This window comes from Lepisma saccharinum, chromosome 29 (assembly GCF_977018435.1).
Source record: "Lepisma saccharinum chromosome 29, izLepSacc3.1, whole genome shotgun sequence".
Classification (NCBI taxonomy): domain Eukaryota; kingdom Metazoa; phylum Arthropoda; class Insecta; order Zygentoma; family Lepismatidae; genus Lepisma; species Lepisma saccharinum.
The window spans coordinates 45,028,116-45,050,171 of record NC_139257.1 but is presented as its reverse complement, the minus strand read 5'-3'; the positions used below and the strand labels follow the sequence as shown (position 1 = coordinate 45,050,171).

General features: G+C 38.5%; 1 protein-coding gene across 2 annotated transcripts in view; it reads left to right on the top strand.

The window, feature by feature from the left end:
• The window catches only part of PRL-1 (protein-tyrosine phosphatase 4A family member PRL-1), a 115,758-nt gene that overhangs the window by 43,356 nt on the left and 50,346 nt on the right, over positions 1–22,056 (top strand). Inside the window, exon 1 of one of the 2 annotated variants that reach the window (XM_083114935.1) lies at positions 18,538–18,676. The exons of the other annotated variant lie outside the window; for it this stretch is intronic. The gene's annotated coding sequence lies outside the window, so the exon portion shown is untranslated. Of the gene's footprint in view, positions 1–18,537; positions 18,677–22,056 lie in introns of those variants that run through there. 2 annotated transcript variants of the gene reach the window in all.

Genomic DNA, 22,056 nt, shown 5'->3' with positions numbered 1-22,056 from the left:
GTCTCGAGGTGAAGACGTCATAGAAATTTGTACAATTTTGTATCTTACCGTTTTGGCAGTAATAAATAGTTGTTATTGTTAATATATGCGTCGTCGTATCTGTAAGATCCTAGAAACGGAACTACAGGAGTTTCGACTTTTTCTACTACTATGACATAGTTCAACGTGTCCTTTTCCGTCCATGTACTTTTCTACGTCATTGGGTATTTGATATTCGCAAGAGAACGAATAAAATAATGGTCCCATAAGCCTAATGCATTTCTACTTGCCTCCTACGGCCATCCTGGCAGTGTTGCCAAACCTGGTGTGCATAAAAGAGCTAAATTTCACCATCAATAGAGCTAAATATGACTTTCAAGGAGCTAGATTAACGAAGGCTGCATAAAGTGCCTACTAGGGTAATTTTAGGTGTCAGAGGGTGGGGCACTGCTATTACCATTAGCTTTAAAGTGATGGCAATTTATTCTTAATTTTCACCGCCTAGATTGGTGGCATCATAGTGGGGCAAGGGGCGGGTACCACAGTTCACAGCCAAACGAGTGCACGAAATAGCCAGATCTGGCTCCAAAAGAGCAAAGTTGGCAACAGTGATCGCCAGCTACTGCAGCGAGAAAGACCTAGGGGAAATTATCCCTCTCCCCCTTAACAGCCGCCATCTAAGGCAATAAAGTGCTGGTAGAAGTCCCGAAGATGAATTTCTCAGTATATTCCAACTTATTATTCAATATGTTTAATTCTGTTGGGGAATTAGATTTAATTACCACTGTACAATATTCTAAATTAGATATTTGTAAGATTTCTGGATGGGCTTCAGCCCTCCGAGCCCTCCCCCTGACTACGTGCCTGTACATCACATAATATTAATATTAAAAAATATATTATTGTTAAGAAATACTATTTACGTTTAGGTTGTTTTTAAGGAAATTTTAAGTCATAGAGCATATTTAATTTTGCATAATTAAGTAATTGAAGAACTCCAGATTCGATTCCAAAAATACCAGGTGTGCCGGTTAATAATTCTTAATTTCGTCGCTGGATGGCGCTGGAAGCAAGGGTTGGTGCACAGCCTCATCACACACAGCGAAAGACGTCAGAGTCACCATTTCTGCACTTGGATGGGAATTCTTGCTCCACCCGCCATACTCACCAGACTTAGGCCGTGTCCGGATTTGCAAGGGCTCCGTCCCGTTCTCTCCCGTTGCTCTCGCGTGCCGTCGAAGTCACGTCCAAGTCGTCCGAATCTACATGTCCCCTTGTAGTACGGTTGTCACTTTTCCCGCCAGGTGTCAGCCCGAACTTCACCCACCGCGCTCTGGGGCGCAGGCGCACCGCACGGAAGCAGAAGGCAGACGCCAAACAAACATCACAATGATTTCCACCTATTTACTACTCATATTAAAAATGTAACATGCTATTTCATCATTTACAATTTTTCTACATTCAGTATTATTGATAAAATGTTAAAGTATAACTGAGTTTTACATCGTGTAATCAGTAAATGCTGTCTGTACAAAGTGAAAGTTAGAATATGGCTGCCAAGCGCAGAGTCACAGCGAGTTCAAGCGTGCATCTGTCGCGCCTCTCTGCTCTCCCCTCCGACTCCACGTCTGCATTGAATTCGGACAACGGAGGTTGGCTGAGTCCCCGGATGGAACGGTGCTCTAGCTAGGTGACATCTGCTGCCGATTCGGACGCGGCCTTAGACCCTTCGGACTACCACTTGTTTTCATCGATGTCTCGCTCACTTTCCCAGCAACACTTCAACAATTACGAAGATGTCGAACAATGGCTTGCTGGCTGGATCACCTCAAAACGTGAACGATTTTGCTGGTAGGGCATCCACAATTTGACGGACAGATGGGCAAAATGCATAGCTATCAATGGCGCATACTTTGAATAAAGCATTTGTTACCTTTCTCCCCAGATACATTTGTTTTCTTTCGGATCAATTAAGAATTAACCGTCACACCTGGTAAGTGGAGCATGGTCACCGAACTTGGCTGAAAGGAAAGAATGACGTCACTCATTGCCTGCATTTGTTCTTCGGTTGTTTTACTCCTCTTGCAAGAGGAAAATGAACGCAGTGAAGCGAAGTAGGAAAATGAAATGGGGAAAATCAGGAAGAAAAACACTGGTTTTAGAAAGGAATTGATTGGTGGTTAATTTATTTTATTTCATCTTGCTGTATTGGATTACAATAGTGCACGAAGTTTATAATTTCTGCAAATTCTAAGATTATTGCAAGATTCACAAGTTAATAATAATTACAGTGGCGGCGATTAAGGGGGGCATGGGGGGCAGTTGCCTTCTCACTTTTTGCAGCTTTTGCCTCCGAACTGTGCTAAGCCTTATCTACCAAGGGAAAGCAAACTCTCACCACCCCCCTTGGTTTTAATACCTTGCCCCCCCTGGATTTGGAACTCAATCGCCGCCACTGTCATTTCATAACGATTACAATGCATGTACAGCGTTCAAACATTGTTCATTTAATTTTTAACCACCCGAATATTCTGAATTTAATTTCTCATTCAAGCCACTCACGTATTTCCAGTGGCCCTACACTACAGGACACTTCCCTAAAAATATAACGATTACAAGAGGAAATGAAAAACAACTGCTATCACCTTCTCCTCTCCCATGCACACGTATTCTAACTTGATGTCGAAAATATCTTTGTTATGAAAAGGAATTGTCGAAATGCCAAAGGAAACTCGCATTTTCATAGGATTTTTTACTCTTGGTGCATCTATCTATTATCAAAAATGTTCCTTTAACTTTGGAAAAATATTAGGTTCGTTTCTCTAAAAGTAGGCAGAAATTACTTCCCCAACGGGTCTTACAAACCAGTCGTATTTAGCGACTTTTTTCTGAAGGTGGCAACTGTGACGTGTCAACACTGCGAAAGTTCCCTCGCCAGTCCAGGCGAAGACGGGCACGGTTTCTTATAGGCTAACCCCGCCCCCTGCCACTTTGTTCTCGGCTCATGGTGGAAAATTTCCTCGCTGAGACTTCTTCAACCCTCTACACGTGTGTCAACTTGGTTAGGTCCATGGGTTAGGCCAGCTCTTCGGCGGCACGGACTGTTGCCTCGCGAGGGTACGAACGAAACAGCTGGCGATGCAGTGAGGAGGTTGGGGCGGTCGTCACGTCAGCTTGACCGATTGCAAGATTCGAATCTCCTTGTCTGTAAACTATCAATGTATTAATTTAACTTGACTTGGCGACGTATGCGTTTCTTCTGAGGGTAGTGCCATGGCACGGCGGCTCTACCCCTTGAGCCGCCGCTGCTTATTTCTATCCTCATTGTCGACAGTATAGAATACGTGCGAATAGGTCTAAAGCTATGCATTATTGTTAGGACTGATCCCATACCACTTTGAACCGATGCTGATACTCTTATCGACTCCCACCGATATCGGTGCTTGAAAATTGCAATAATAAAAATTTGTTCAAAATATTGATCAATATCGGAGTGTAAATATTCTTCTCCAATTACAGTATATGCATCCATTTACCAAGAAATTTGCTTCAGGTGTTCAATAATTACATCAGAATATTAAAATAGAAGTCATGTAATCACAAAATGCAATTTTTCGTGCAAAATAGATGCAAAATGAAAATAAAGTTTGAATTTTGCATAATTTCCAGGATAATTAGACTGGAAATGTCGAGCGGTATTTTTGCGGACCCCGTGAAAGACCAATCTGCCGGAAAAGTATCGGCTGGTATCGGTAGATGAACTCAAACCGATACTTTCCGATACCGATACCAATGGTATCGGCCGATACATCGGCATCGGTATGAGCTCAGCTCTAATTATTATTGTACGAAATTGTTCATATTATTATTGCCCCGTACGTGGAACCTTCATGGTTTGATGCTGCCTTGTCATCGTGAGGTCCTAGGTTTGTTCTTCGTTTGAGGCAAATTGCAGCGTGTTTCGGATCACACTTTAAACTGTAGGCCCAGTCCCGATTAGCCTATCTTGTTTTGCACTTCCCCACCAAGTAATGGAATGTTCGAAATTTCTTGACAACATGGAAATCTCGAACTCTACACACAATTTCGCCCTCAAGTGATTATATTTGCATTTCTGGAATAATAAAACCACTGCATTTCCATCAAGTTTCAAACATTTGTAGAGAAGAAAACTTTAAAAATTAACTATTTTTAAAAGCGATCATTTGGGCCTCGCTGATGGCGTTATTGTAACGTCGCCGCCTTGTATTCAAGGGGTTCCGGGCTCAATACCCAGTGGAGGCACATCGCACAGTGGTTCGGATCCCACTTTAATCTGTAGGCCCAGCCTCGATTAGCTTATCTGTGCATAAAGCACAGATTTGATTTGTTCAGGATCCCGAAAGTCGGGAAATCATTTCTCGAAGTCAGGATCAGGCCGGGATTATTTTCTCAAATACGTCTTGATTAATTTCAAACAAGAAAATGTTTGTTTTTGCATTCTCGACTCTTAACGATGATAGCTGTTTTCTTGTTTTTTTAATACGTAAACGTCAAATACAATGCTTGGATATTTCTATCCACACACTCTCTCACCCCCAAATTTCCTAAACATCACCTACATTTTTTCACAAAGTCCCAAATTATGGTAGGGCCTCCCAGATGGCGCAGTTGTAGCGTCGTTGCCTCCTTGTAATCAGGGGTTCCCGGGTTCGATACCGGGTGGAGGGACACCGGTGGAGGTGGTTCGGATCCCACATTAAACTGTAGGTCCAGTCCCGATTAGCCTTATTGTGCATAAGGTGGACTTAAAATACCAAATCAACCAAACAAATTTTGGTCGTTTTGGCTCCAAATTTGCCTCTACGCCTCCCCCCAAATACAAACTTTTACTCCCCCCAATCAGTGGCGTACGCAGGGTAGCTAATGAGGCTACAGCGGATCTCGAAATTTCGAGAAAATAAAATTTTCATATGAAAACTAGTAAATAACTCGGGAAAAACGGACAGGTTTAAAATGAAAATTTGTTGGTTTCTCGTCTGTTGGTTACTATGTCGAGTAACCTTCCCAAGTAACCTGGCAAGGCAGCAGAAAAAGTTAAAATACTTAAAATACAAATACTTAATCACGAGCAACTTTTCAATCATAAAAATACTCACTGTAATATTTAGCAACTTTGTGCAAATATCTTATAATTTTATTATTTTATTTCACTTCATTATTATTATTATATTTTTCATTGTATGTATGTACCAAACACAAAAGCAACAAACATCAGATACCTATGTTCAATAATTTACAGATAAACCTTTTCTCATTATATATACAGTACATAAATGATATATTTAATTATTCTTCTTATTTGTATTGATTTGTAATCCTTTAGCCCAGGGACGTCGTTAGGGGGGGCTGGGGGGGCTTTGGCCCCGGCAGTTGTAACTCTGGCCCCCGCAAACAAAATTTTGATCGATTAAAAATTATCGTAAATTAATACTACATATTATTTTCTGGTAAATTTGTAGCAGAGTTGGAAACACTGTTCCGAAGAAAATCTTCGGAAGCAAATGTAGGACAGCAAAATTCCACCCTTTCCTTGCTTACCAGATTATAACTAAGGTCATAAAATCTGCCTGCTTAGAGGTTATTACCCTTGCCCTAAGTTCCTGGAAACCAGAGATCCGACCCTTTTGTTGCAAATGACCCTTCCAATACAGATGGAATCAAAGACTCCGCCGTGGCCGAGCGGTCAACAGTAGGTGGTCGAGCGACATAGGCTATGGAGAGAGTTCTCCAGTACTGACATTGTTCTGAGATTTAAAATTGCTGTATGCTTCAGCTTCAGAGGTACAGATTAGCTTTGTGTTCTTGCTTGCGAGGAAGGTCTGCTATCGGGTTCCTACGGTCACTGTGTATTTGTTCGTGCGTGGGAAGAGTTCTAGCGTTGTTGTGCATTTCCATCTTGAATGGATAAATTTATCAAAACCGGATATTTTAAAACTATCTCAAAACATGTGGAAGATGACGGCAATGAAGAGGGTGTTGGTCCAAGTTCTGACGTTCCAAAGTTAGACAAAACAAGTGAATGTACTAATGTGAAAACAATTACTGATCTTGGGGTAGATAATCCTAGGCAACCACTTTTGCAAAACTATCCAAATACTACGTTCGGAAAGCGAAAGCGATTATTTAAAAAATACTGGTTTGCATCTGCGCCGTGGCTAGAATATAGTGTGGAACTTGACGCATGCTTTTGTTTTCCATGCCGTAAATTTGGCACAGATTCAGGATATGCAGAATCAAGTTTCAGGAAAATAGGGATTCGCAACTGGAAGAAACCATGTGAAAAAATTAAGGAAAACGAGGAACGTCCTATCATCTAAAATGCATGGAACTGTGGGCGAATTACAAAGTGAGTACCAATCAGTTTTGTAAAACAATTATATGTGTGTGTGTGTGTGTTCGTAGTTTAACTTAAATAATGAAATATGTATATGTCTGTATATCGAGTGTTCAAATTGAAAAAATGCTGAGGAGAAAAGTCATATCAGCTTCCCTTTTCAAATTTTGAGATTTGTACCTAAAACATACGGACTGATGGTTCAAAGTAAATAACACAAATTTTCCAATTAATGTACAAGAGTTCAGTAATCACAGATGTCGTCTCAGTGAACTTTTATTTCATATCAGAATTATTTTTCTTAGAGGAAGGCAAATTAATCAGGAAATATTTTCTCATCAAATACATATTGTAATTTGCAAAGCAACAACAGTATTAATTTTAATGTAAAATTCAGTACAGAAACTGACAATTTATATGCTGATATTAATGTAATATTTACTTGAAGTTGAAAGAAATGATTACGTCAAATTCTTAGCAATAGCAAAATATGATCGAGAATATTTAAGAGGAAAATTCTTTACCTGGTCAGGAGTTAAATTAAAAATTTCAATTTGAACACTGGATGTACTTTGATTTTCATTTCCTGATTTTACATTACTTTACTGACACTTCTAGCTAATGTCAAAGATATGCAACGGTGATACAAGAAAGTAACGCATGGACAGTAACAAAAAAAGCGCCTGCCTCTCCAGGCGAGGACATCGCGTAGCGGTAATGTCGTCACCATATAATTAAGAGGTCCTGGCCTTGGTTCGATATCTAGTGGACGCACATAGTGGTTTGGATCCAACTTTAAACTGTACGTCCAGTCCCGATTGGCCTATCTGTGCATGAAGAGGACTTAATACAAAAACTCACGGACTCGAACTTAGATCAATTTGGGACAAAATCGTAATTCGGTAGCTAACGTGCTCAGCCACTGAGGCGGCTAGAATTCAATAGGTTTTCATTTTGGCTATTTTACCTTTTTTCCTACCTATTAGGTTAATTTTTACAAGTCGATGTGAATGGATGAATGATGGACGGATGGAAAGGTGATGGGAGCATAGACAAACAGGATGAGTCACCAATGGCTGGTGGAGGTTTGAACATGGGATCTCTGATTCCGTAGCCCTTTACGCTTACCACTCCGCCACGAACACTGGAATAAATTAAATAAGTAGTGCCATTGTTTAGAATGGATGTCGGGGTGAGTGGAAGCCTAGCTAATAACAATGTACACTAATGCATTGTTGGCATTGCTAGCAGATGTTAACGGTCTACTGATACCTCACACAACGGAGAAATAATCTTTACCTATATTTGCATTGTTTTAAAAAATATATATAGCACTGACGAACGAAGGAACAAAGCTAATCTTTATGGTGTAGAGCAGGAATTTCCAAACTTTTTCGTTTCGCCGCGCCATTAGTGTTTCAAGATTTTTTCACGGCGTCCAAATCAGAATGTAGGCCTATCTAATACTTGCTTTGATTGATTGATTGATTGAATTGATGTTTTAAGTCCATTTCATGCACAATAAGGCTAATCGGAACTGGACCTACAGTTTAAAGTGGGATCCGAACCACTATGTGCCTGCACCGGGTAACGAACCCGTGACCCCTTTATTACAAGGTGGTGACTCTAACACTACGCCTCCGGGGAGGCCCTATCTAACACTTGTAACGCTCTGTTAGTGTGCATAGGTTGCTTTCCTTAAGTTAAAAAATAAACATATATTTCAAATTCCGAAACATGGAATAAATAAGAACATGTATTTGGAACAATCATATCAATGACTGAATTTCAGTGAAAATATTGGAACATCTTGCAGCGGCCCCGTACGCCTACCAGGGCGCCCCAGGGCACACTTTGGGAACCACTGGTCTAGAGATTACAATTTCTGTAAAACTGAGTCCGAGGTTTGAATCCTGAAGGAGATATTATTTTCTTTCACTATTACAATAACTGATCCCATTGTCGTCATAATCAAAAATAGTTTAAAGTCCATTTTATGCTCAAATAGATTAATTGGAACTGGATTTATAATTTAAATTTGACTCCGACCCATTGTGCAATGCGTCTCCATCGGGACTTGAACCTGGCACTCTTTGGTTATAAGGCAACGTGGTAAACCACACCGAGGAGGTCCGCCGTGGTGAACGTGACGTTATAATAAATATGCAATATAAAGCAAAAACATGAATTTATTCTTAAGAATGTTAAAAAAACAACAACAACAAGAAACAGAACATTTGAGTCGCGAATATATTACATATCATAATTGTGATGGCGATTTGTGAGTTTTCCTTCATTAATTGCCATTCATGATCGTCAACATTGCGATTAACTAAAAGTAACAGAAAAGCGGCACAACATTTAAAAAAAATATAATATACGTAGAATAAAAAAAATAGGTGTGAAACTGAAAAAGAAAGGTAATAACAAGTTGATATTTACTACCTATTTTTTGTGCTTTTTGAAGTTGTCAAATTTTGTCATTTTTGGCGCCAATTTACCTGTCTATTTAGCATGCTTTGTGGCTATTATAAACCCACTCCCTACTGATAACACGAACTCAAGACAGAAATAAACAAGTGTGAAAACACCTACTTCAGTGTCTTTGTGCATGATACTTGCACAAACTATCAACGTTGTTTTGGGAGAATGTAGGGTGCAAGTTAAGAGGTGCACAATTTTCGAAATTGCCGCAAAAAAAGTGGCACGCATCTATGTTTCCTACTACATCTCGAGGCACTGGTGTACAGTCATGGAAAATAGTTCTTGGGCCACGAGACCTACGATATCGTAACATCTTAAAGCCTGTTGTCTATGCAACCCAAATAACAAAATTGTCGCTTGGGTTTGCCTGGCGGACCTGGATTCTCGGGAATGATTGAGTATTGACAGCAGCGTGAGTCATACCCCCAAGCCCAGCCATAACAAACAACAGCTGGGTGCCGTGAGTTTCAGGAATTGGTTTCTTAACAACAGCTATTCGTAAGAAAATGTTCTCTTTACTGATATTAGAGTCATTTTCAAGAAAGTTAACTGAAATGGTGGTTTTGTCGAATCATCATCGCGCAACACACATGCTGTCAACCCAGAAGTCCTTGAAAAAGATTGGAGTTAAAAACAACTACTTGACAAATGATAAGACGAATCGATATTCATTAGTCCCAACTTAGAATTTTGTGTAAGACATGGATCATCATGTCCTATCATCCATTTCATAACTTCATTAATCATCCTCATCGCCTTTGTTGACGCCAAGTGCTAGAAAAGCAATATAAAATAAGCAAAATTAAGAAATTAATAAATTACATTTTCAGCGATTTCACGCAGCGACTCAGTTGCAAGTAGACAAAGTTTCATTAATCGGGAACCAAGGGCCCCCTCGTTGTGCTTCATTGTCATTTTCCCTCCACTTTGCCTGCCGCGATTAACCTGATGTTGATTAATGCACAATCCACAAAGTGTAATAAAATGTGAATTTTGGGGGCTTCAGTTAAGTGGCTGCACATCCATTACGTAATCGCGATATCATCAAATTGTACGAAGCGTGTCTACACCTACGTAAAGTGTCAGTCCCCGTCATAGGCGTGCTCAGACCCTCTGATTAGGGGGGGATAGCCTTGATGATATTTCAGGCCGGAAAAGAATAACGTAATTTCATCTCACTTGTTTAAATTTTATTGCATTGATGGGTGTGTTTATATATACACCCCTCCCCCCGCCCCACACACACATATAAATATTAAATACATACATACATATATATATACAACACACACACACACACATATATATATACATATATACCAACAGTAAAAATCATATACATTGTCTCTCAAATCTGCGCGTTCCTTTTCCTCCAAACAATTGTTCATGCACTTAAGAGAAAACCTTTTAGAAGCAGTACTTCTCTCCTCGGTAATTTAAAATGCATTACAGAAAACAAATTGCGAGCGAAGCGACCAATAAATTTTCAGATCCATTTTTTTGCAAAATGAAAACAATGTCGATTTAATATGGGGAAAAAAATTCATGGAGCGCCATATTATTCTCTTTTACAATTTTTTTTTATTTAGATCGTTTGGCGTCCAGGGTTAACTCCCGTCGATCCCTAGCTACGGCTCTTAACTTGACTAGACTGCAAGAAAAGCAGACATTGCGAGCGAAGCGTGCAAGAACATTTTACAAAAGGTATTTATATTTGTATAAAATTTGAAATCAAGGGGGCAATTGCAGCTCTGTCCCTCCCCCCCCCCCCCCCCCCGCGCAAGTGCTCTTGGCAGTCTGGAAGAAATAATGCAAGAAAGACGTGAAAACAAAATCCATCTTGAGTATCCTTTTGTCCTGCTACTCTTACATTCTGCTACTCTTCCTTTCCTTTACTTCCATGTTTGCCCCCCTAAAATTGATTTCCGTTCAAGGTTGTGGGGGTGGGGGGGGGGTTTCGCCACTGCACCCCTTCCCCCGTAGTTGCTTTGAACTTTCATCGGCTTGAAAATACTTAATTTTCTTTAATAGTATAATATAGTTTAATAACGGCGATAGGATTCATCTATCCTAAATTTCTAGGTGAAAATATAATAATATAGGGGCATAGATGTCTGGAAGGGGGGCAAGGATTGCCACATCTTCCCCTTAGAAAACGAATGTCAACCAAAAGGTACGTTCTCCCATGTATAATTTGATTTCAGTCATAATAATTTACATTAATTATTATATTGAGGATGCAGGAATGCGATAATGCAACACTATTATCGGGGTAATATGCCCCATGGAAAAATACCTTGTCTCTTCGTGGAAAAAATCTGCAGACGTCCATGATTAGGGGGGCATCTGCCCACCCCCGGCCCCCTGGGCGCACGCCTATGATCCCCGTGATGGAATATGTAGCTCAAAGCCAGGGCTTTAAGATCAAATTTGTTTTGTTATTGTTTTTATTAGTAATTACCTCAGTTTTCTTCCTCTGAAGTTAAATTATTCATGACGACGATTTATGATTACATTAAAGACATGAATGAACATACACAATGAACCCATTTTGGTCGGAACTCGAACTCGGAACCTTGTTTGGCAAGAAATACAAATATCCATAAGGCATGAGTGTTTCATTGGAGATGTTCCTCTACTTCCGTCATTTTATCACTAATATATTTCTTTAATATACAATAATAAATCACAACTACCTAAAAATAAATATTATTTTGCATTTTCACATGCATATGTTTTTTACGGTTAGAGTGTGAACTGGCACCTGTTTATTTAGATTGTTCTTTATGTTTCGTGTATAGTTAAAGATAGGACAAATGCTTGAGGAACGATTAGGGCTATAAGAATTCCGTCCGTGACAGAGTGGTTAGCACAGTGCGCTACGATGTCTGATGTCCTGGGTTCGAATCCCGTCCTGCGTATGGGTGTTCTTTGTGAGTGCCCCTTCATCAATTTCATCATATCACTCATCCTCGTTGTCGCGATTAGCAAGAGGTGAAAGAAAAACGACGCTAAATAAGAAAATAAAAAGACTTATAAGAATCATTCTTATTTCCGGACGTGTCCTACATTTCATAGTTATGTCTGGCCTCCGGAAGGAATTTGAAAGAAATCTTATGCGTATTTTGGGCATCACGTAACGTCAAATTAGATGGAGAAACAGAAAATCTGAGGGGAGTCTGAGATAACGTGGTTCCTTGGAGAAGTATGCTTAAATCAAAGAGTGTGCATGGTTGCTACTGGATATTCGGAAAAGCAATTACAATCCCAGCTCACAAATTACTTCACGATTTTCTAGATCCGGAAAAGTCCGGATATATGTATAACAGTGCTTACTTTGTGAAGTTTTATCGATATAACTGTCGGTAATTTGTTCGAAGTAACAAGTAATTATTCTCCTTATTGGAGAAATAAGGCACACAATTCTGTTTTTTCCCAGTGTATAGTAGTTTTTTACATATTAATAAACAAGAACTTCCAGACTTTATTTACGAAATTGTGAATTTTCTCCTTCCCGAATTCATGGATTGTTTTCACTTCCTGGCCCCATGTCGACGAAAAACGTTCTGTCTTACATACACAAGTTGAAATCACATACAGCCGTGCTATTAGTTAGCAGTTGAGGAATTTTGAACTCAACCCTTCACTTCAACATTAATTTTTCAGCTGAAGATGTGTCATATTCTCGTTATATGCTAAGATGTCCTAGTAACCTATTATAGTTACTGCAAATACGATCGTGTCCAACATTTTGAGACAATTTGTCCTACTTTCCGCTGAAGAGTGATCTGATAGCCCTATGTGTGATGGAAACTGTTTTTACTCAATTTCTGATATAATTTATTCCAACATTTCCTTCAACTTCTATTACCTTGTTATTACCTCCAATGCTTACACGACTTTTCCTTCGTGCTCGACCTTTGGGTTCAGAAATGTTTACAACACTCCCATCTCCCGCGTGTAAATAGCAGGCAACAACACTCTGGAAGACCATAATGTATAAAACTTGTTTACTACATATTTTACGAAAATATTAGAATGTTAGCTTGATATAACTGTGGATTGTAAGGAACGAAATTAAATACCTGTTTTATACGCACACTGGAACGAGCGCAGGCCAGCTGTGAGTCACTCTGGCAGTGAAGGTCACTGATCGAAGTAGTTAGTGCTTGCTTGCTTGCTACAAGCAGGCGCCTTATCTTTCCTCAAGGAAACACGGAAATCTTCGTTACCTTTTTTCGCCAGACTAATGGTGAACATTTACAGGAACGTAAGGAGTAGTATCGTATTCTATTGGAATTAGATTTCGTGGTGTTTAAAAGATATCATAACAATATGTAAATCTCTTTTGTGATCTACACTGAACTTCTTCCTTACGATTTCTAAACAACCGAAGAGCGTAGTGAACGTGAAACTACTTATTGTTCGCCACAATGGTATGTATTATACAAATGGTCTCTTATCAAAAACCCTATTATATCACAGGATGTGATATTTAAAACAATTCTACCACGTATCCAATGTAACCAATATTCAGATTGATTTCCAGCTTCTGTTTGGGTTATTTTGTGTCGCATTTTTTACCTCTTGCGATAATCGCGACGATGAAGATGTTGGGTAATGATTAGGGACAATGATTTATGGTAAATAATATTAATGAATTTCGCATTTAAAAAGTTACAATTTCGGTATATAAAAGTGGTGAAAAAAGATCATTTCGTTGGAAAAGCGGAAAATAAAATTCAAAGTTAAGTAGTCTGCACCTACCTTCTTTAAGTGCTAGCTGCATATTAATTAAATTCAAAGTTACACCTGACTCCTTCACATCCCTCTTTACCATATCCTGAAAAACTTTGTACCCTCTCAAAAAAATTAATTGTGAACATGTTTTTAGAATAGGCACATTCTTGCAAATGTCGTGCAAGTCTTCATTGACAATATTTCTTGAATACTGAATAAAACTAACATTTTCAAAAAAAAATTCTTTACTGGATCTTCGCGGAGCCAGTCATTTAATTTTGTACAAGCCTTGTTGCCTTGAACTCTCGAGCACGTTCAAATACTGAAATAACTTTGGGCATTGTAATTCGCCAAAGAAACTATGAGCAAGCCCTCAAGAAGCACGGACACGAAAATCCTTGAAACTCGTATTTTTGTGTGGCACGTAATGGAGACACAGACTACACACGATCTTCTGTAGGCCTCTGATTGGAACTTTTTGGACCGCAAACTTTGGCTGAAAAAAAATAGTCCTACTAAAACATTTGCGTTTTAGCTACAAAAACATAACATTAACAGCAGAAAACTAATTTCCATATTTTCTGCATGACATCAACGTATTTACGCATTACGTTGGAGCGAGATAGCCTGAGTTGCAGGAATGGAGAAATGAACGAACGGAGAAGAAAGCGGCTAAATACTTATCACTGACACCGTTTGCACTGTGCGGCATTGCGCTTCTGATGATGTAAAACTACTTTACGCAGTCATTGTCACCTGTAATGAAATGTTGAACTTTCACGAGCAAAATAACAGTCCAATGTTATGAAAGAAGATAAATTAATGTGTTTTTTTTGTTTTGACAACTGAATTTCGGTGTTATTTCGTGAACTTCGACACTTTTCGTTTCATTTCGCATTTTGATTTGTATTTCGCAGAACTTCGTGAATAAATTGGAGCCGAACATGGTCATAACTCCTATCCACTTCTCTTGAAACAAAATTATACAAACTTGAAAATAATTTCGCGTTTAAAGCGTTCGCGAAATTTCAGTGTCCCTAGTAATGATACAAATGCAATGCTACATCTAAACCTCAACAGGTTTCAAAAATGGATCCTCTGGCTTTGTAGAGAGTTACGGTGATTTTAATTTTTATTTTCATTTGGTATTTTAAGTCCACTTTATGCACACAAAGGCTAATCGAGACTGCGTCTATAGTTTAAATTGGGATCCTAACCACTGTGTCTCCACCGGGTATCGAACCGGGGACTCCTTGATTACAAGGCGACTCCTCTACTACAGCGCCATCGGGAAGGATGAGAGAGAGAGAGAGAGAGAGAGAGAGAGAGAGAGAGAGAGAGAGAGAGAGAGAGAGAGAGAATTACGGTGACGGTGACGGTGACGGTGAAGAATTGAAAGTAGCAGAACGACTAAGACATTCTTTTGTCAATATTGGGATTGTTAATGAATGTTATGAATGTCAGTTCAAATTGAAAAAAAAAATAAACTAAAAAAATTCCAGAGTGCCGTTACAAATCGTTAATTTTTCTCTTTCCACACATTACTTTGCTACTATGTAGATATTTGCATGCTAAGACGTAGAAAGTGCTTCATTTTCAGTGTGTGGAATTCCGATTTATTTCTGAGAATGGAGTGGGTAGTGGGAAAAGGATCACTTCACATGATTGGATTATACCCCCTTCCCCTACACACACGCACACAAAATATATCGGCTGTTGTTCTTATAAGGAAATATAACATGTATGAATTGTGTCAAGAAATATTGGAGCCTATTCACATCCCTACGGAACTTGGAAGAAAGCCCACGTAGAGATTGGGAAGTTTTGTTACGACAAAATTGGGATGTATAGTAAATTAAAAAGCAAAGTCCTAGCTTTGCACCAAGCCTTGAAGATGTATAGGGGGTGTGGAGTTAGTAGAGTTAGGGCCCCACGCTTTCTTCATCAGGCCGAAGGTGGGAATGATGTGATCAGCACCACGCCCCTGGCCGCCTTACCCCCCCTTCCCCAGAGTTTCCTCCAGGTACCCACTTTATACGACGCTGGGTGGGCACCAAAGCAGCTTGAACAGGTGGACAAAATCCCGATTATCCCCCGTCGGGGATCGAACCCAGATCTCTCGCATGGTAATAAAACGCCCTAACCACTGTGCTACTGCGGCACATACAGTAATTAAGGCAAGAATTGTTTTAGCGTTTCGTTCAACGTTTTTAGGCGAATCATTTTCGGAGATATAACGTGTAGCTCTTGTCGGTTCTGCGACCTGGCTTGAGAAAAGGCGATTTTCTGACGAACAACATTCCACCTGACAAGTCACGTGACTTTCCTACATTTCCTGTGCCTGTTGGCTTTTGCACGAAAGACGAGTTGCTCTTGAGACAGACAGAATCACCCGATCACCTAATGGTGCAATGTGTGTTGCCTACCCTTCCGGCATTATTTACTGCCAATAAAGTCTTATGGGGAAGAACTTTTTTCCACCACTGTACACATGGGGGAGCTGATGCGGCTATAACTCTCCCGAAATTTCTGTCTTTGAGCAACTTTCAAAAGGAAGCTTAAAAGTGGTTAATTTTGAAATATGTTATACTGTCTCTCCCCCTTCCCTCTGAAAAAAACCCTGCACACGTTAGTGTCTAGAGGAGAGTTACAAATCACTCGCATAATTTAAAGTGCTGTTTGCGCTGGAATACTACTAAATGTGCTAGAATTTAAATTTGACAATAATTTCAATGTTAAAAGCGTCATTATTATTATTATTATTATTAATGTTTTTATAACGTCCTATTATTGTTATAATTACGTCCCTGCCTAAATTCACAGCCAGAAATAAGATTGATTGATTGATTGAGTTGTTTTAAGTCCACTTTGTGCACAGTAAGGTTAATCGGGACTGGACCTACAGTTTCAAGTGGGATCCGAACCACTATGTGCCTCCACCTGGTATCGAACCCGGGACCCCTTAATTACAAGGGAACGACGGTACCACTGCGCCATCGGGAAGGCCCAGAAATTAGAATAAAACGCGATCTTCTTACTTCAGGAAAGCAACATCTTTACAGGCGGCCCTAAGACCAGCACAAAGCTTGAATGGAGACAATACAACAAGCTTGTTCAACAAATGTTGGCGAGATGGTTGCGGACAACCAAAGGCGGCACTGCGTCCCAAATACTCTCTGAACTGCCCGTCATAAAATGTTCCTGCGAGACCTATTTCTAATCTGTGGTCGTCACTGTATGACTAGACCCCTTTGTGTCGAACCTGACAAATTGCAGGAAGCAGTCTTTCTTGCTTTAAGGGATTAAGGGAAGGAAATGGCATTCAAATGGCAGGGAAGACTTATCCCTGGGTTGAGTTATTGTACCCCTGCTGTTTCAGTGTACCGTTTCTGTAAGGCAATACGCAAATACGGTTAAATTTTCCCTTCCCCAGTAAACCTTTGTTTTCGATTCATTTTGTTCATTCTGCTAGATTTTGCTTCTATCCAGGGTGCCAAGTACCAGAACAGTCCAATGACCTCGCTGCCTTCGAGCAAGCAATAACTTTAGTGAGGAGGTAGGAGGGCTTGGGGAGGGAGGAGGGGCAGATGCAAGAGGACGAAGAAAATGTAGCAGTTTACTTACATGATGACTCGTGAAAGTATTTGTTATTGCCTGTTTGAAAGAATGAAAGGTATGAAATTAGTAATATTTTTCTTGTTCGCTTCGCTTTCAATATAAGCTTTCTAATAAGTAACAAGTTATAATGGTTACCCCCCAAAAAACTGTGTATATGTGTGCCTGTGCGTGTATGTAATATGATTTGTTAATGATGACGTACTGGATACCAAATAATGAAAACAGTAAAGTAATGTGCTCCCCTGTGCTTTTCGCTATGCCATGAAAGCGTTTAGGGGTGTGTAGTTCGGGCTCCACACTTTCTTGATCACGGCCGAAGGTGGAGGTGATGTGATCAATCAGCACCACGTCCCTGGCCTTGTTTACCTGCCAGAGTTTCCTCCATGTACCCACTTTATACGTACGACGCTGGGTGGGCACCGGAGCCGCTCGAACAGGTGAAAAAAATCCCGGTATCCTCCAGAATGAATAGGAAAGATCCTACACAGAATAATTTATCAGTTTAGCACTTCCACAGAGGATATAGTTTCGATAAAAAAGAAGAGGTTGTCATTGAGACAAGCAGAAAGTAAAATACATGAAGGAAAACTGTAAAGTAATAGTTTAATAGTAATTACATAAATTGATTTGCTTCCTGAAAATTGTTGAACTCTAATTTTTATTTGACCTCCAGTATTCACATATACGTATATTATATACACTTCTTAGTAGTTTAATATACCAATGCACTATATATGTAGCAATATTATAATGTAATATAATATATATATATATATCTGTGGTGTGTGTGTGTGTGTGTGTGTGTGTGTGTACATTACACACACAGAGTTTTTTACCTTTACTGTCTGGAAATATTTACATAGGAACAAATTTCAGATTTGGCCCCCCCGAACTGATTAACCTAGCTACGTCCCTGCTTTAGCCTATAGGCTACATGCTTTTATTATTTTTTTCCCCTCAATGTATACCCTTTATTCCATTGTATTGTGTTAATACAAGGGTCTGTTGTTCGGTTCTAGAGGCCGAAAAACGCCCGCTCTAATAAAGACGATATATTATTATTATTATTATTGTTATCATAAGGTCGCTTCATCACCGAACAGAATTTTGCGATACTTTTTCCACGTTCATAATTAGTTTTAGGTCAGAAATGAAAAATTTAACCATTACACAAGATTCGACATACAAACCAATTAATGTTTTGTAAATACGCAAATTTGCACTAAAGAAAGAATATAACATTTTAAAAATAATAAAAAATAGTTGACATTTGAGATATTTCGCTCGTCAATCTTAGTCTGTCTTCAAGCTTAACCAATTACGGACAACTATGTGTAAAACGTCATTTCCGTTTCGGCCATTTTGTCGTGCTTATCAAGCCGAACCGAAAGAACTTTCTCGATATAGTGCGCTCTATTGTTTTTCGCAGATTTGCGGTTCCACTCGTTTACTACATATTCAATGTGTAGGGATCTTGTGGTGAGTAATTAATAACACAGTACATAATTATATGACATTATTATTTTTCGTTACATTTGCGAAACTTCAAAAAGTTGTGTACGAAGCAGGTTGTTTTAACTTTTTCAGTAAGTTTGCGGTTGCTAACTGTACATGTGAAAAGGTAAATTAGATGTGGATTAAAAATATAGGAACCAATGCAAGAATGTTGTTGTGATGGTTGGAAAATGATTAACGTTAGCGTTATTGAAGGCAGTTTGACCGTAGGAATTTTTAAATATTTGTTGGAGCAAAGACCATTTGTACCTTTGTTTAAAAAAAATTGTGTTCTGTGCCAGTGTCGGTCAGACTTCCGCGCTTTGCAGTAATAATGTATACATGTCGAGGAAGTTGAGTTGTGACGTTTTTTAATTTTGTTTGAATTGATTCTAATTTTGTTTTATGATATGCGTCGTGTGTTTCATGGTTCGATTTTTTTTTGGTATTTATATTCATAATGCGAAACACCACTGCTAGGGTACGTTGTTTTGAGTGCAACATAACTTTGAAGCAAGTAGAAGTAGCCTATTGATGTATTTGATTTTTTCATAAATTCACAAGTAGAACCTGAGTAGCATACTTTGAGGCTGAAAAAAATATGGTAATTATGTAGTATCACTTGAACACCTGTCACTCGTTATTTCGTTAATTTTAGCATTGATACTTACCTATTCTGCATTGCGGAAGATTCTTTAAGGTGAAGTTATGCCTTTTTCCATAAAATAGTGTCAACTTTTCATATTACCAGTAAAATTTTCGTGAGATAGTTTCTAATTATAATCTAATTTAATATAATACATATTATGTAATATTAACCTCTCTTTATAACTTAAATTAAAATTTTATTCTAGCTTAAATCTCATTATTTGTCTTCCTTGTTTTGCTTGTGTGACAATATGGCATGCACTCGTCAAGGATCATCGCGTGTCGTGCTTGTGTTTTGTCTATTTGCAGTGCGCAAGCAGTGTTTCAAACCTTAATGACAAAAAATTTCGTACTATTACGATTACATGTTTCCATGATTCATGCATGATTAGCTCCACGAACCTGCACGATAAGGTTAGGTTAGGCAAACACAGTTAAAGAAACGGTGACAAGAGTCACTGACATAAACAGCCACTACGTGTCGAACAGGTTGTTTTCGATTTCAGGACACAAATAGCGTGTTTGGAAACTCTGACACGGGGTTACGTTATCGAACGCAGGCAAATAGCAAGGAAATGGCAGCAATCGCCTCTGCGTGTTGGAAATATTTCGCAGGAAAGAAAAAGGAATTCCGGGTCAGAAAGCTTAAACAATCAAAGAAAACACCTTCATGAACTTCCACAATGTCAGAGAAATTGATTAGAGTAAGTAGTTTCTTCTGTAAAAATGAAGAAATCTGTTTGGGCGATACTACATATTTACCAAAAAATATGGCCATGACTATTTTCACCAGGTGGTGAGAATAGCATAGAGGACTACTTTCACCAGATGGTGGGAATAGCATGTAGGGCTATTTTCACCAGGTGCTAAGAACAGCATATGTGGCTGTTTTCACCAGCAAAGGTAATTACCTGAGTCATACCATAACATGTTATTTTATCCTATTTTATTATATTCATTGGCAGTGTTGCTGAACTTACTGTTAAGAAGTTATTTTAAATTTAAAATGGGTTAGACTACTACTGTTGCCAGGTAGTGAGAATAGAAAGTGCTGAAGACCAGAAATTACATGATCAGGTGTTGGGAAGTATTTTCAGAAGTAATTTTAAGGCTAGACCTGACTACCTAACAAAAGCATTTAGGAACGTAATACCCCTACATACTAATGGCATGTCACATACTAGCAGCACTAGTACATATCAGAACACCTTGCGGTATTTTTCCAATTCCATGGTGTGCAAAAATAAGCACTTGTCTACTGCACGAAAATAAATGCATGCATCGAAGTAAGCTTCATACTAAAAAATACACACACATCTGCGTAGTAGGCCAGGCCTGGTTATAGATCATGCACATACAGTTTAAAATCTGGTGAAAATAGTTCAAAAGCTAGCTTCACCACCTGATGAAAATAGTCACTCCGAAAAAATATATGATAGGTCGAGACTGAGATTTAGGAAAAGTATGTAATACATGTTAGATGTTCAATTATAACAAAAACTTTGATCGAAATCATGACCACGATGATGAATTTATACTTAATTGCTTGTAGATTGTCCGTTTAGGCACATTTATAATGTGTGTACATTTAATGCTAAGATTATTTTATGTGGAGATTTCAATATTGACTTTAGGTTAGTAAAGAATCTAGAAGGTGTTATGTTAAATAATCTATTTTCCTCGTTCAACTTAGCTGTAACTACAACTGAGATTACTAGACCCAAACTCGGAGGTGGAAATTGCCTTGATAACATAGTTACTGTTATGGATGGGTTAATTAAAAGCTCAATTGTTAAAACTGTTGTATCTGATCATTGGGCAGTTTTACTTAAGTCTCAGGTTAATTTTCCTAAAGTCTCATCAAAAATTGATACCAAAAACTGCAAGTTAAGGGTGGGACTAATGAAAGAGGAAAATATTTTAAAATTTCACGATGAACTATCACTTGTTAACTGGAAAATTATGTATCGTTCTGTAAATAATATAAATGGCAAAGTAAAATTTTTAATGTCTGAAATGTCTAATTCAGCTGAAAGGGCATTTCCTCTAAAGTATGTTGTAGGCAAACTTAAAGGAGAATGTGAACGTTTTTATGACTATTATATTAGTACTGGTTCAAATGGCATGAAGAATCTGTATATAAATAGTAAGAAGAAATTATATAGATTAGTTAGGGAAACTAGGATTAAGGTTAATGATAATTTTATAAACAACTCTAGTAATAAGTCAAAAGCAATGTGGGATATTGTAAAAAAGGAGTGTAATTCCATACATGTGACCAGAAAAGATTTTAATAACCAACTTAGCGCGTCTGAACTCAACAATTTTTTTATTAATAAAGTTGAAGAAATCCTGAACAAAGTTTCATCTTGCCCAAGTAAAAATGATTCAAGTTTTTATTTAAATGGATTATTAAAACCTACAACTACTTTTAATTTTCACATTGTTGAAGTAAAAGACATTGAAAGAGCAATCATTAAAATGAGTAGTAGTAGATGTGAGGATATTTATAACTTAAGCTCTATCATATTGAAATATGGAGTAAATTTTATAAAGGAATCTTTAACTCATGTTATAAATTCATGTGTTATTGGGTGTGTTTTCCCTGAATATTTCAAGCTTGTAAAAGTGATACCCATATTTAAAAAGGGTAATAAGTCTTTTCCTGATAGTTACAGACCTATTTCGTTGGTTCCAGTCATATCAAAAGTTTTTGA